The sequence below is a fragment of the Eubalaena glacialis genome, chromosome 13 (genome assembly GCF_028564815.1).
Source record: "Eubalaena glacialis isolate mEubGla1 chromosome 13, mEubGla1.1.hap2.+ XY, whole genome shotgun sequence".
In the NCBI taxonomy this organism is placed as follows: Eukaryota; Metazoa; Chordata; class Mammalia; order Artiodactyla; family Balaenidae; genus Eubalaena; species Eubalaena glacialis.
The window spans coordinates 72,912,040-72,926,215 of NC_083728.1; the positions used below are offsets into that span (position 1 = coordinate 72,912,040).

A 14,176-nucleotide genomic window follows, 5' to 3' on the forward strand; every position below is an offset into this window, starting at 1 on the left:
TTAGTTATAAAGTAAGTAAATTATGGGGGTGAAATGTACAGCCTGGTAACTATAGTTAATAATACAGTATTGTATAAATGAAAGTTGCTGAGAGTAGATCTTAAGTTTTCATCACAAGAAAAATAATTGGAACTCTGTGTGGTGATGGAATTTAACTAGACATTGTGATCATTTCACAATATATACATATAGCAAATAATTATGTTGTACAGCTGAAACTAATGTAATGTTACATGTCAATTAAACCTCAAAAAAAAACCCTTTTTAAAGAATTGGATCTCTCTAAAAAGTACCAATATAGTAATAATGGGAATTATTAGAAATTAGTTGGTCATATTTTTTGTTTTACTATTGCTTCAATTTGTTAATGAGGGGGCCAGTAGTGTTCACCATAATCTTTAATGTTTAAACCACAAAATTTCTTAATCCAGCGCTGCTCTCCACAGAAACAGCACCTCCCTATCATCTTGGTATCAATTGTGAATACGAAAATATTAGTGTGTAAACACGTCTGTGTATATATCATAATATGCACACGTGGAATTGGCTGATAAAACTATGGATCCTAGCAGAGAAGAAAACCATCACAAGCCTAAAGAAATCTGTGACGGGGAGGAGCAAATGTGTTAGTTAAGGCCAACATGTCCATCGCCCGGCGTGGGCATCAGCAGTATGTCCTCTGCTGAACTAAGAAAGTTCGTGAAGCAGTTCAAAAATGTGTGCTCCTGTTTGCTATGTTGAATTTGCATGTGTGTATATAGTTTTTAAAAGCTCAATAATAATCCTTTATGCTTTGTTTATGCTTTATCCTTTATGTTTAATGCTTGACAGTTTGAAAGAGCTTTCATCTGTATGCTCTCACTTAATTCTCAGGCCCACCCTTACATAGGGCTTATTATTCTTATTTTATAAATAAGGAAACTGGGGTTGCCTAACTTCAAAGAGTAGAGGAGGGTGGGGGTCACTTCTCTACAGGCGGGGTAATTTGGAGGACCTGCCCAAGGCCCACTGGCCTAAACATGACACATGGTTATTTCTGCTTTTCTGCACCTTAGCCATGTCAGGGCTTGGGTTGAGCTCTGGGATCTATCTCAGTCTCAGATCCACAAACCTCAGGCCATTTGGGGCTTTCTTTCTTCTCAGTAACATGCTTGCATGTAAACTCACCTTCTCCTCTGACTTTCTCTACCAATCCTGAGAAATCTGTTCTTAGGGCAGGGAAAACAGGTTTTCACTGTTCACATAATCTTCTAGATCTTTTGTCTACTGCCGAACCTCAGCTTGTGAAACCCAAAAGCAAAATCAATTTCTTTGTTCTCTGGATTTCTCTAAGTCATCTCTCCCCCTGAAAGTAGACTGTCTAAACCCTGGGCATGGGGGCAGCATGGGTCACTATGCCAGAAAGCTTCCTTCCTCTCAGGTGTCTTTAACCAGTGGGAAAGGAGGTAGCACTTCCACCCAACAGAGGAACCAAGTGCCCATGAGGGTTTTAGAGGCTGCCCAGATAACCCACCCTCCATGAGGTTCTTTTTTTTTTTTTCTTGTATACCTTCTCATAGATATTTTATTTTAAATTTTTATTGGAAATAGTTGATTTACAGTGTTGAGTTAGTTTCAGGTGTACAGCAAAGTGAATCAGTTATACATATACATATATCCATGCTTTTTTAGATTATTTTCCTATATAGGTCATTACAGAGTATTGAGTAGAGTTGCCTGTGCTATACATAGGTCCTTATTAGTTATCTATTTTATATATAGTAGTGTGTATATGTCAATCCCAATCTCCCAATTTATCCCCGCCCTTTCCCTCCTGGTAACCATAAGTTTGTTTTCTACATTCGTGACTCTGTTTCTGTTTTGTAAATAAGTTCATGTGTACATTTTTTAGATTCCACATATTAGTGATAGCATATGATATTTGTCTTTCTCTGACTTACTTCACTCAGTATGACAATCTCTAGGTCTATCCATGTTGCTGCAAATGGCATTCTTTCGTTCTTTTTTATGACTGAGTAATATTCCATTGCATATATGTACCATATCTTCTTTATCCAGTCCTCTGTCTATGGACATTTAGGTTGCTTCCATGTCCTGGCTATTGTAAATTGTGCTGCAATGAACATTGGGGTGCATGTATCTTTTCAAATTATGGTTCTCTCCAGATATATGCCCAGGAGTGGGATTGCTGGATCATATGGTAGCTCTATTTTTAGTTTTTTAAGGAACCTCCATACTGTTCTCCATAGTGGCTGTACCAATTTACATTCCCACCAACAGTGCAGGAGGGTTCCCTTTTCTCCACACCCTCTCCAGCATTCATTGTTTGTAGATTTTTTGATGATGGCCATTCTGACTGCTGTGAGGTGATACCTCATTGTAGTTGTGATTTGCATTTCTCTAATAATTAGTGATGTTAAGCATCTCTTCATGTGCTTTTTGGCCATCTGTATGTCTTCTTTGGAGAAATGTCTATTTAGATATTCTGCCCATTTTTTGATTGGGTTGTTTGTTTTTTTGATATTGAGCTGTGTGAGCTGTTTTTATATTTTGGAGATTAATCCCTTGTCAGTTGTTTTGTTTGCAACTATTTTCTCCCATTCTGTAGGTTGTCTTTTCGTCTTGTTTATGGTTTCCTTTGCTGTGCAAGGGCTTTTAAGTTTAATTAGTTCCCATTTGTTTATTTTTATTTTCATTACTCTAGGAGGTGGATTTAAAAAGATCTTGCTGCAATTTATGTCAGAGAATGTTCTGCCTATGTTTTCCTCTAAGGGTTTTATAGTATGCGGCCTTACATTTAGGTCTTTAATCCGTTTTGGGTTTATTTTTGTGTATAGTGTTAGGGAGTGTTCTAATTTTGAGACAGCAAGTAGGAAGAGGTCCTAGCTTTCTTGGAGACACTAAGCAGAAGCATTATAAATGCAGAAAACAGAGTCATTACTGTGGGCAGCTCAAGATGAAATAGCCAATCAGAATGGACCAGTAAGGCGAATTCATAAACTTTCCATTATGGGTGATGAAGCTATTCCCCTTTGTAGACCCAGTGCCAGGCGTCTAAAACACCATCCGGTCTCTCTCATCTTAAAAATATTTCTCTTGACTCCCCATTCCCCCTCCCGCTACTGCTACCATCACTCATCAAATTTCGTGATGAGATGTCCACACTTATGTTTCCATTTCTTCTCTTCAACTCACACCAAAATGGTTTTAATCAAGGTCATCAATGACCTTGTCCATAAATCATAAAACCAAAGAATATTTTTCAGTCTTTATTTTGCCAAGTCTCTTCAACATAGTTGGCTACTCCCTCCTTCTTGCCATAATCTTCTTGACAACAATCTATATGACAACACACCTGTCTTCCACTTGTGTCTCTGACCAGTCCTTCTTTATCTCCTTCACTGGCTTCTTTTCCATTGCATTCCCTTTAGGATGATGGTTCTCAGGACTCCATCTTGGTCCCTCTACTTCCTCTGCATGCTTTTCCTGGGCAAGTTCATCCATTCCCATGACCTCAGTCTCCAGTGCCTCCCAAATCTGTATCAATTGCTTAGAGTGTTCTCTTGGCCTCCAGACTTCTATGTCCAATCTACTCAACCCCATGTCCTAAATCTCAAACTCACTGTGGATCAAACTGAAATCATCTTTTCCACAAACGTCCTCTTCATCCTGTGTTCCCTCCTAGGGAGACGAGAGGCACCGCCAGCCATCCAGTGGCTCAAGCCCAAAACCTGGTCATCACTTTCGATGTGTTATTCTTTTTCATGTCTTCGTCACTGAGTTCTGTCAGATCCACCTCCAAAATGTCTCCCTGTCCAACACACTGTCACAACCATGGTACAAGCCACTCTCCTTTCTCCTAGACAACTACAGTAGGCTTTGAATGGGACCTCCTATTCCTACTGCCAGAGGGAACATCCAAAATTGGAACATGCCACCCTCCGGCTTAAAACCTTGGTTTCCCATGCCCTCAGGGCCAAGTTCAAAGCCTTAACTTGGCATTCATGGCCCTCCTTGCCTAACACTTCAGTCTCATCTCTAGCCATTTGTCCAGCTGCTCTCTCTCCAGCTGCCCTGAATTACCTTCCCAGCATCTCAGACTCACCAGGCTCTCCTTTGCCTCTAGGATTTTCCACATGCTGTTCCCTCTTCCTGGAACTCCCCTCTCCCACCTTCACTAGCTAATCTCTCAATTTCAAGTCCAAGCTAAACGTCACTTTTTCCGTTGTCCCTGGGTCAGCTTCCGCATTCTGCATGACACTCCTCACAGGTATAATTAAAGAAATTACAGTGGCTGTGAACTCTATGAGGGCCAAGACATGTCTGCTGTTTTGCTCTGTAGCCTCAGGTTGATCTTGATTTCTGGCACATAGTAGGCCCTTCATAAATGGTTGTTGAATGAGTAAATAAACAAGCACCAAAACCAAGTAGGAAGTGGATCAATGAAGCTGGGACCTCAAGGCTGATACACCTGGGCAGGGCAGGGCTCCTGATACCCCAGACCCTCCATAAAGTCACCTGACACAGTTTCTACCAACAGGGATTTATGGAGTCAGCCTGGGCTCTCCGCTGACACAGAGCGGGCCAGAAAGGGACCCTTCCTAACTGACGTCTTGATTAAAATCACCTCCACCTAATCTTTGTCCTTGGGAGGTAAAGGGGCCCACTCCCGGTGGCCTCAGGCCTTGAAGCATTAAATTAAAGGCGAAGACAGACTGTTGAGAGCTTTTCAAGGTATCTCAGGATGCTTTCCCATGGAAATAGGGAGACGTTTTTGTTTTCGTTTTTTAAGGTAGCGGGATTGGTGGGTTTGTGTACTAGGCTAGGGAGTGAGGTGGCTTGTCCTGCAGTTTCCTTCTTTTCCCCTCCCTTCCCCATTCCATTAAAAAAAAAAAAAAGGCTGAACTGGAAGAAATAACTTTTACAGGGTTGAAATTCCTGTATAAGGAGAAAGTGAATGAAATGAAGGATCCCTCTGGGGATTTTCTACTGTGGGGAAAAGAAAACGTCAGAAGGCAGAAAAAGTGAAGAGTAATTGGGAGAGGATATAGAAGTTAAAGGATGGAAAAGTGAAACCTTTTTACGTGTGGCAGCGGTGGGATTCGAACCCACGCCATCGAAATGACTGGAGCCTAAATCCAGCGCCTTAGACCACTCGGCCACGCTACCATCCGCTCGCAAGCTGTTCCATTCTTACTATATTAGTCTAGTGACGCGGCGCCTCACGTTCTCTAAGCCCCGCCCTCATCTGTTTACGCATGCCCGATATCAGCCTGACGCTTACCGCGCCAGTTAACAGCATATTAACCCCTGGCTTCCTCCTGGGCTTTGGAGTCAAAGTGCTCTTGTAATCGGCAGTAGTAAGTTCAGTCGGGACGCAGCATTGAAAAGGAAAACAAAGTTCCCAATTGTTAATATTAATATTCAATCGTCATGTATGTTTGCATTTGATTTTTCGCGAGCGTGGCATACTGCCTACGGCCACGTGGGGGCAGTGTCGCGCTGCCGCTTGCTCCTGGCTGGGCTGCGGGTCCCGCCGGGAACCCGGGTTTGCGCGGAGCCGGCCGAGTCCCCATCCTGTTTGGACTCTCTAGCCCTACTTCAGGGAACCTCTGCAGCTTCGGGTGGCCCCATGGCCGGCCCCTGCCACCGCGATGTAAAAATCATGGGTCCAGGAAGGAAAATCATTGGACGTTTTTACACATCCTTGCCTTGTGTAGGCTCCCTCAATCATCACTCTTATCTACTTTTTACAGAGGGGGAAACTGAGGCTCAGATTGGCAAAGTAACTTGTGTTAGCTACCCCCAGGCAGAGCCAGCATTCCCTAGCCTCCCAAAACCCAGTGTTCTTCTATGTAGACTATATCAGTGTGTTTTAAAATGCAGTAGCCCTTTCTGCCTTCGCTGCCTCCATGGCGCCCGTGAAAAAGTTTGTGGCGAAGGGGAGCAAAATAAAAGCAGGTCCCGAAGTTTACCCTTGACTGTACCCACCCTATAGAAGATGGAATCATAGATGCTGCCAATTTTGAGCAGTTTCTTCAGGAGAGAATCAAAGTGAACGGAAAAGCTGGGAATCCTGGTGGAGGGGTTGTAACAACTGAAAGAAGCAAAAGCAAGACTACTGTAACCTCTGAGGTGCCTTTTTCCAAAAGGTATTCGAAATACCTCACCAAAAAATATTTGAAGAATAATCTACTTGATTGGTTACGCGTAGTTGCTAACAGCAAAGAGAGTTACGAATTGCGTTACTTCCAGTTTAATCAAGATGAAGAAGAGGAGGAAGATGATTAAAACTCAGTTATCTGGAATATTTTGTGTGAGTTCTTGAATAAAACTTGGGACCCAAAATGGTGGTTTTCCTTGTAAAAAAAACATAAAATAGAAACAAAATGCAGTAAATTCAGAGCAAATACATATCAATAAATACATAACAAACTTCCATTTCCTGCCACCGAGAATTAATTGTATTCAGCTCTTCTGAAAGATCACCCCCTGCGGCCACAAGAAGGAAGCAGAGATCTCTTTGAGTCATCCCCCCCACAAATGACTCAAAGCATTCTCCAGTAGTTGCACCATTTGCTAGCAGCAACTGTAACAGAGAAGAACAAACCTCCATATTGAATCTATTCCTTTAGCTCTAACCTTTGTGCTCTGTTGCCTGTGCCTAGTCATGCTGGCTCTGCACCTTTTGTGAAAGACTGTTGCCTGTAGTCTGAAACATACAAGATACCCCCTTCTCAAGGCTCTGACCTTTAAACTTAACACTTTTCCATTCGTATAGAGAGAAAAAGTTGCAGAACAGAAAAGAACATTTGTCTTGTTGGAGGTTTACAGGAACCTGTAAACCTGACCTACGTGGACACCTGCGAGAACAAAGGATTCCAGCACCAAGAAGTTTACAACAACTAACCACACCCCCTCCCCTTTTAATATAAAAGCCTGAATTCTAACTTGGGGAAGATGGTTCTTTGGGACACCAGTCCACCACCTTCTCAGTCTGCTGGCTTTCCAAATAAAGTTGCTATTCCTTGCCCCAATACCTCGTCTCTCAATTTATTGGCCTGTCGTGCGACGAGCAGTATGAGCTTGGACTCTGTAATGTGACCCTTCCCCTCCCAACTCTCTCTGTCTCTAATAATTTAATTCAAGTAAACATTTATCCAACACCTACTAGGTCAGATCAGGCAAAAATCAGGTCTTTTGGGAGAAGCAGAGCTGCTCAGAACTTGCATGACAGAGGTGCTTCACCAGGACAAAAATCCAGTGGAAGCAAGGCCATGAACTCATCTGCTCCAGCGAGCGGGCCTGTCTCCCTGCAGACTTCCGCAGTAGTGCTGACTCGGCTTTCCTGGTGATTTATGCCTTAAGGTTGAGGCTGGAGGGCAGTTCCTATGCAAAACCTAGGCCCAGGCAGGCAAGGGTGGGGAGGCTACAGAAACCAGGGCAACTGGGCTCTGTTTAGTTTTTGTTCTTTTCTTTTCTTTTTTTTTTTTAAGTAACAGTTAAAAATAACTTTTGCTAAAATAATAAATACATGTTCCTTGTTGAAACTCCAAGCTAAGAAAGAAAAGCACAAATAAGAGAATAAAATCACCTTTAATTTCTCCTCCCAGTTAAGCTCTGTCAACACTTTGGTAAAGGAAGGTGATTTTTTGTCTTTTTAGATTTGAAATATAATGTAATGCATGCTTATTGTAAATTTTTTTTTCAAATGTCAAATCTTCTGTATAAAGTTAAAGGGAAGTTCTCTTCCTCACCACCTTCCTCCTTCACAGCTGAATCCCACAACTCATTATAATGAGTAACAGTTTAGCTGTATCCTTCCAGATCTTTCCCTATGCAGACGTAGGGGCAACTAGAGGCCCACACAGGCCCCACCCTAATCCTGGGGTTTGCCTTGTGCAAGAGAAAGGAAGAAAGACACTATCCAAAAGACAGAAGAGTGGTCATTTCATTGCTTCTGTGAGTCTTTCTGTAGCTACAGGTGGGTCATTGAATGGCCCTGTGATGGCTTTGTGCCCAGTAGGCCCTGGACCTCCTGAGCCAAGGAGCCAACGAGGACTTTCAAGGACTTTTTTTAAAGCTTCTGCTTAAAAACATCCCACTGTGGTTCCCAGGGATGAAGGGGGATGCCGGGGATGAACAGGTGAAACACAGGAGTTTTAGGGTAGTGGAACTGCTGTGTATGTTACTGTAAGAGTTGATGCATATTATTATAAATTAGGCCAAACCCACAGAATGTACACCACCAAGAGTGAACTTTAATATAAACCGTGGACTCTAGGTGATTATGATGTGTCAGTGTAGGTTCGTTAATTGTAACACATGCACTACTCTGGTGGGAGATGTTGATCATGGGGGAGGCTATTCTTGTGTGGAGGCAGGAAGGATATGGGAAATCTCCAAACTTTCCACTCAATTCTGCTGTGAACCTAAAACTGCCTTAAACTCCCACGGACACGGCCTCCTGTGGACAGGGAATCCGAGCAGCTAGCGCTTGAGAGGCATTTCATTCCCTTGGCATGTGTGTCTAGAGCAGTTCTCCAACCCTCCCTGAGCCCGTGGCAGGATTACACCCATCCCTGGAAGTTGGGAGAAGCCACATACCTAGATTGGGCTAGAGCACCATTCCTGGTGACCTCTCTTCTGCTGCCACACCCTGAAGCACCGTGAGGATGCCAGGAGCCCTGTTCTGAGGGTAACAGCTTTATCGTGATTTAATTCACGTACCATACAAGACACCCCTTTAAAGTGTATAGTTCATTGTTTTTTAGAATATTCACAGAATTGTGCAGCCCTCCTCACAATCAATTCTAGAATATCTTCATCCCCCCCAAAAGGAATACCGTACCTTTAGTAGTCACTCTCCATTCCCCCCAGACTCCCTTCCTAGCTGTGGGTCACCACTAATCTACTTTCTGTCTCTAAGGATTTCCCTATTCTGGACATTTCGTATAAATGAAATCATGTAATCTGTTGCCTTTTGTGTCTGGCTCCTTTCACTTAGCATACTGTTTTTAAGGTTTATCCATGTTTTAGCATTTATCAGTGCTTCATTCCTTTTTATTGCTGAGTAATATTCCATTGTATGGGTATAACACATTTTAATTGTCCATTTATCAGTTGATGGATATTTGGGTTTTTTTCACCTTTTGCCTATTATGAATAATGCTGCTATGAACATTTGTGCATATGTTTTTGTGCAGACATGTGTTTATTTCTCTTGGATATATACCTGGGAGTGGGATTGCTAGGTTGTATGGTAACCCCATGTTTAATTTTTTGAGAAACCCCCAAACTGTTTTCCATTTTCCATTCCTGCTTGCAGTGTATGAGTGTTCCAATTTCTCCACACCCTTGCCAATACTTGTTATTATCTGACTTTTGATCATAGCCATCCTAGTGGATGTAGTTTTGATTTGCATTTTTCTAATGACTAATAATGTTGAGTATCTTTTCATGTGCTTATTGGCCATTTATATATCTTCTTTGGAGAACTGTCTGTTCAAATCTTTAGCCCATTTTGAAATTGAGTTATCTTTTTATTATTTGTGTTATACGAGCTCTCTATATTTTGTAAATATTATAATGGAAAAGAATGTGAGAAAGAATATATATATATATATGTCTTTGCTGCACACCTGAAACTAACACAACTGTTACAGAAAGTGCACACAAAGTGATTCAGTTACACATATACATATATATTATTTTTCTGATTCTTTTCCATTATAGGTAATTACAAGATGCTGAATATAGTTCTGTGTGCTATACAGTAGGTCCTTGTTGTTTATCTATTTTATATATAGTAGTGTGTATCTTTTAATCCCAAATTCCTAATTTTTCCCTTCCCCCCTTTCCCCTTTGGTAACCTTAAGTTTGTTTTCTATGTCTGTGAGTATATTTCTGTTTTGTAAATAAGTTCATTTCTATCATTTTTTTTTAGATTCCACATATAAGTGATATCATATGATGTTTGTCTTTCTCTGTCTGACTTACCTCACTTAGTACTATAATCTCTAGGTCCATCCATGTTGCTGCAAATGGTGTTATTTCATTCTTTTTTATGGCTGAGTAATATTCCATTTTATATATATATATATATATATATATATATATATATATATATACACACACACACACACACACACACACACACACACACACACATATGTATATATGTATACCACATCTTCTTTATCCATTCATCTGCTGATAGACATTTAGGTTGCTTCCAAGAGATTTTCTTTTTAAATGGTTTCTATAAAAGACCCAGATTAGTATCTCATTGGCTTGGCTTGGGTTACATACTCATCCCAGAACCAATGAATGGGGCAAAAGGGATGGAATATGCTGATTGGCCAGGTCTAATCATATGTCCAATCTTAGAGCCAGGAGAGTGGGGAGGGCAGTTTTCATGAACTGAGAATAGGGTGGACTGGTTCCTTGAAGACAAATCAAGATGCTCATGCACAGAAGAGATTAAAGAGGAAAAGAGAAGCTAAATAACTTGCGCAGGGTCACAGAGCTATAAGTAGAGCAGTGTTTTTTTTTTTTTTTTTTTTTTGGTCTGGCTTTGGGCTTGGACAGACTAGCTTGGACTCTTTGTCCTTGCCCAACTTTCCCAAGGTCAAAATTTCAGGTGCAATTTTGTTTTTTGCCAAAAGCCAGAGGAGTTTTCTCAAGGTGACTAAAGGAGCCAATACTTCAAACCAAAATGATTATATCTTCTAGATCTTGTATTGATATTTTCTGAAACTTGTAGTACAGAGGCCAAAAAGTTAAAACACTCGGGCTTCCCTGGTGGCACAGTGGTTGAGAATCTGCCTGCTAATGCAGGGGACACGGGTTCGAGCCCTGGTCTGGGAAGATCCCACATGCCACGGAGCAACTGGGCCCGTGAGCCACAACTACTGAGCCTGCGCTCCGCAACAAGAGAGGCCGCGATAGTGAGAGGCCCGCGCACCGCGATGAAGAGTGGCCCCCGCTTGCCACAACTACAGAAAGCCCTCGCACAGAAACGAAGGCCCAACACAGCTAAAAATAAATAAATTAATTAATTAATTAAAAAAAAAAAAGTTAAAACACTCAATGACGGGTTTCAGGACCATTTCTTTTTTTTCATTCCCCTTACCACATTATGAGATGCTGCCTGAATGTCACCCACTCCCCAAGCCTCATAAACTTGAACCTTCTCCCTGCAGGGGCCATTGCAGCTGGTAAGCTGAAGGACTTCACTCTCCCAACGGGATCTGAATTTTTAGGGGCCACAAAAACTGAAGAGGCAAGGCTTACAGACAGGACATTAAAGGGGTCAGTATATACCTAGACCTGGGTCAAATTCTGCAACTTACTATGTAAATTTGGGAGAGTCACTTAACCGGCCTCAGTCTTTCTGTGTATGAAGTGAGGACAGTAAGAGGGTTGTGATGAGAATTAAAAGAGATAATGTCTGTAAAGCAGTTACCACAGTACCCGACACAAAATAAATGCCCTGTAAATATCAGCTTTTACCACAACCCCAAAAAGTCTCATCAAAGAAGGCATTACAAATGACAGGTGGCCCTTGACCACAGAAACATGTTTACAACCTAGTGTTGAGTAGAAAGGAGAAATAGACGAGTCCACTCTTGTTAGGAAAAATGTATATATTCCCATATGCATACACAGATAACCGTGTCTGTCTCTGGCCTGCCTGCACACACCTGTTTCTCTGTGTTTGCCTGGGGCTCACCTGGACACTCAGCCCTCCCTCCAGTTCCCTGGGAGAACTTGGTCACGTTCACCATTCCAGTCCAAGGAGGCTTTGACTGAAGAACTCTTTGGGGCATAGGTAAGTGGTTAGGTCACAAACCCCACCACGAACTATTTAAACAGCCCCCGCTAGACATCGCCCTACTGGAAGCCTTTCCCGTCCTCATCCTTCCCACGGCCCCTGGCAGCTCCTGCCTGGCTGCTCCGCTCCTCTCACCTGCGGGGGTCCTTCAAATTCCTCTCCCCTTTTTTACTACACAGAGTAACTCAGCAGACCCCAAACCAGCAGGACCCCTGTAATATAGATAGATGCCCTTTGCCAAGAGGAAGGAGCCACCTTGGAAATCTTCTGGGCAAGTGTATCTCTATAAGCCTCAGTGTTATGATCTGTGAAGTAGAGCTACTAGCGTTGGTGTGAAGATGGAATGAGATACATCGCTTGATAAATATTACTGTTATCACTTATATCTTTTATTTTTATTTTTTTTTGGCCACACCGCACTGACTGCCAGGCAAGTCCCTTACTTTTATTTCTAAAATAAGAGTTGTGAAATTTCTAAAATTTCACTAGAAAAAATATCTGGAAGAATATAATATGAACATGTTCACAGTAGTTATCAGTAGTTTTATTTCCTTTTCTTCTTTATACCTTCCATATTTAGTCATTCATTTTACAGGTATTAAAGCACTTAACTATGTGCCAGGCTGTGCGCTGAGTTAGGAATACAGCAACGTATTAGACAAATAATTACACAAATAATTGCCACAGTCATAAGTGCCTGTTTTCACAAAGCAGAAATCAGAAAAAAAAAAAGCAATTTCTGATAAAAATATTGCAAGGTTATGCATAGAGACGTACAATGAGATCCGATCACTACTGATTTTGGAAAGGACTCGAATACAGGAACTAGACGGGCATCGGATGGAGAATGGGAAGGTGCGGTGGGCGAGGGAGGGGTTAGCTGCCCCCTCTCAAATTACCCGCTGGGAGGGCGCCCCCTTCGCTGATAGGTGCCAGGCCGGCCCCACGCGTTAGATCCGGACGCTGTGTATTCAGCAGGCTCGGGAGCCGCAGGCGCAGGGCCAGGAGATCCACGCGGCGGCTGCAGGAGCGGTGATGGTCATTGCCCGCGGCCACGTGAGCGCCGCGCCGAGCTGAGCTTACGCCCGCCCGCCCGCCCGCCCGCGGCCCCGCCCGCGGCCCCGCCCCTGCCCGCAGTCTCCTGCCCCAGCCACAGCCCCAGCTCGGCGAGTGTCCGGATCCCCCGCCCGAACTCCGCGCGCTGCAGCTGCCCCAGCCCAGCCGACGGTCGCCGTCGCCCTTGCCCTTGGAACGCGCCCCCAGCGCCCCGGGATCGTTCCAGCGGCTCCGCGCGCCCCTCGCGCCCCGGGATCGTTCCGGCGGCCGCCGCTGCCTCCCCGGAGCGCCAGCCCGCGCGCCCCGCTCGCCGCTCCCCGGCACTCTCGGGGGGCCCGCCCGCCCTGCACCCTGGAGCACCGGGCCTCGAGCCTCTGCCAGCTCCTCTGGATCCTCGCGGCCGTGGGTAGCGGCTGCCGTGCCTCTCCGCCCGAGGCAGGTAGGTGGGGCGGCGGTTGGCCTGGGGGGCCGGAATCCGGCGCTGCAAGCCTATGCTCCCCGGTGCAGCCGGCGCCCGGAGCGCGGAGGGTCTGGGGCTTAGAAGTGGGGCCCCAGGCGGAAGGAGAGCGTGGGGGTTAAGCTCTTCGGGTTTCCGTGTTTGCTTCTGTAAAATGGGGGAGTCATGCAGATTATCGGCAGTGTCTATTGGTAAAATACTTGGCACGTGACGGTCGGGGAGAGGCAGCTTGGGGGCCTCCGCCCGCGGCGCCTGGAGGCCCGCAGAGGGTGGGGGCAGCGCTGCCTTTCTTCCCCTGCAGGGCCCGCATCCCCCACCCCGGCCCCTGAACGAGAGGCCCAAGTTCCGGGAACCTCGAGGACCGTGTAGACGCGCCCTTGCTGCATTGTTGACTGCAGGAGTTCGGGTGTTGGCAGGCTCCGTGGACCTGTGCGCCAAGGGGCCGGGCGTTAATATGCGTGTGGCGGGGCGGGGGCCTCCCGGGTGAGTCCCGGCCTAGATTCGCCGCACACGCCTGGGGGATTGCGGGAAACCGGCCCAGCTGCGCCCCGCGTGAGACAGATGGGCTGCTGGCAGGGGGGCGCTGCTCAGTCTGCCTTGTGGGGACGCTCTATGGGAGCCTGACTTCTGGGTCCTCGGCCCTGGAAGCTGCCTGCCTTGGGGCCGCTCAGCCAGGAAATTGTCTACCCCTCTGATTTTACAGAGGAGACAGGTCCAGAGTGGTCTAACGGCAGATACTAATAAGCAAGATGGACTAAGTTTGGGAATACAGAGCAAGCAGGTGGGAGCTGATAATGCCCACTCGGGGGGGTGGGGGTGAGGGAAGG

The 14,176-nt window shown here is 44.8% G+C and overlaps 1 protein-coding gene, 1 non-coding gene and 1 pseudogene across 3 annotated transcripts in view; 2 read left to right on the plus strand and 1 right to left on the minus strand.

The window, feature by feature from the left end:
- Positions 1–5,087: 5,087 nt before the first annotated feature.
- On the minus strand, positions 5,088–5,169 carry TRNAL-UAG (transfer RNA leucine (anticodon UAG)). The gene has a single exon. It is a non-coding gene; the product is annotated as a tRNA-Leu (tRNA).
- Positions 5,170–5,912: 743 nt separating this feature from the next.
- LOC133103683 (large ribosomal subunit protein eL22-like) lies at positions 5,913–6,291 on the plus strand (annotated as a pseudogene).
- A 6,675-nt stretch (positions 6,292–12,966) lies between these two features.
- EEF2K (eukaryotic elongation factor 2 kinase) overlaps positions 12,967–14,176 on the plus strand; it is a 63,622-nt gene continuing 62,412 nt past the window's right edge. The window contains exon 1 of one of the 2 annotated variants that reach the window (XM_061208395.1): positions 12,967–13,331. The gene's annotated coding sequence lies outside the window, so the exon portion shown is untranslated. Of the gene's footprint in view, positions 13,332–13,813; positions 13,833–14,176 lie in introns of those variants that run through there. The other variant, XM_061208396.1, reaches the window with a different exon arrangement.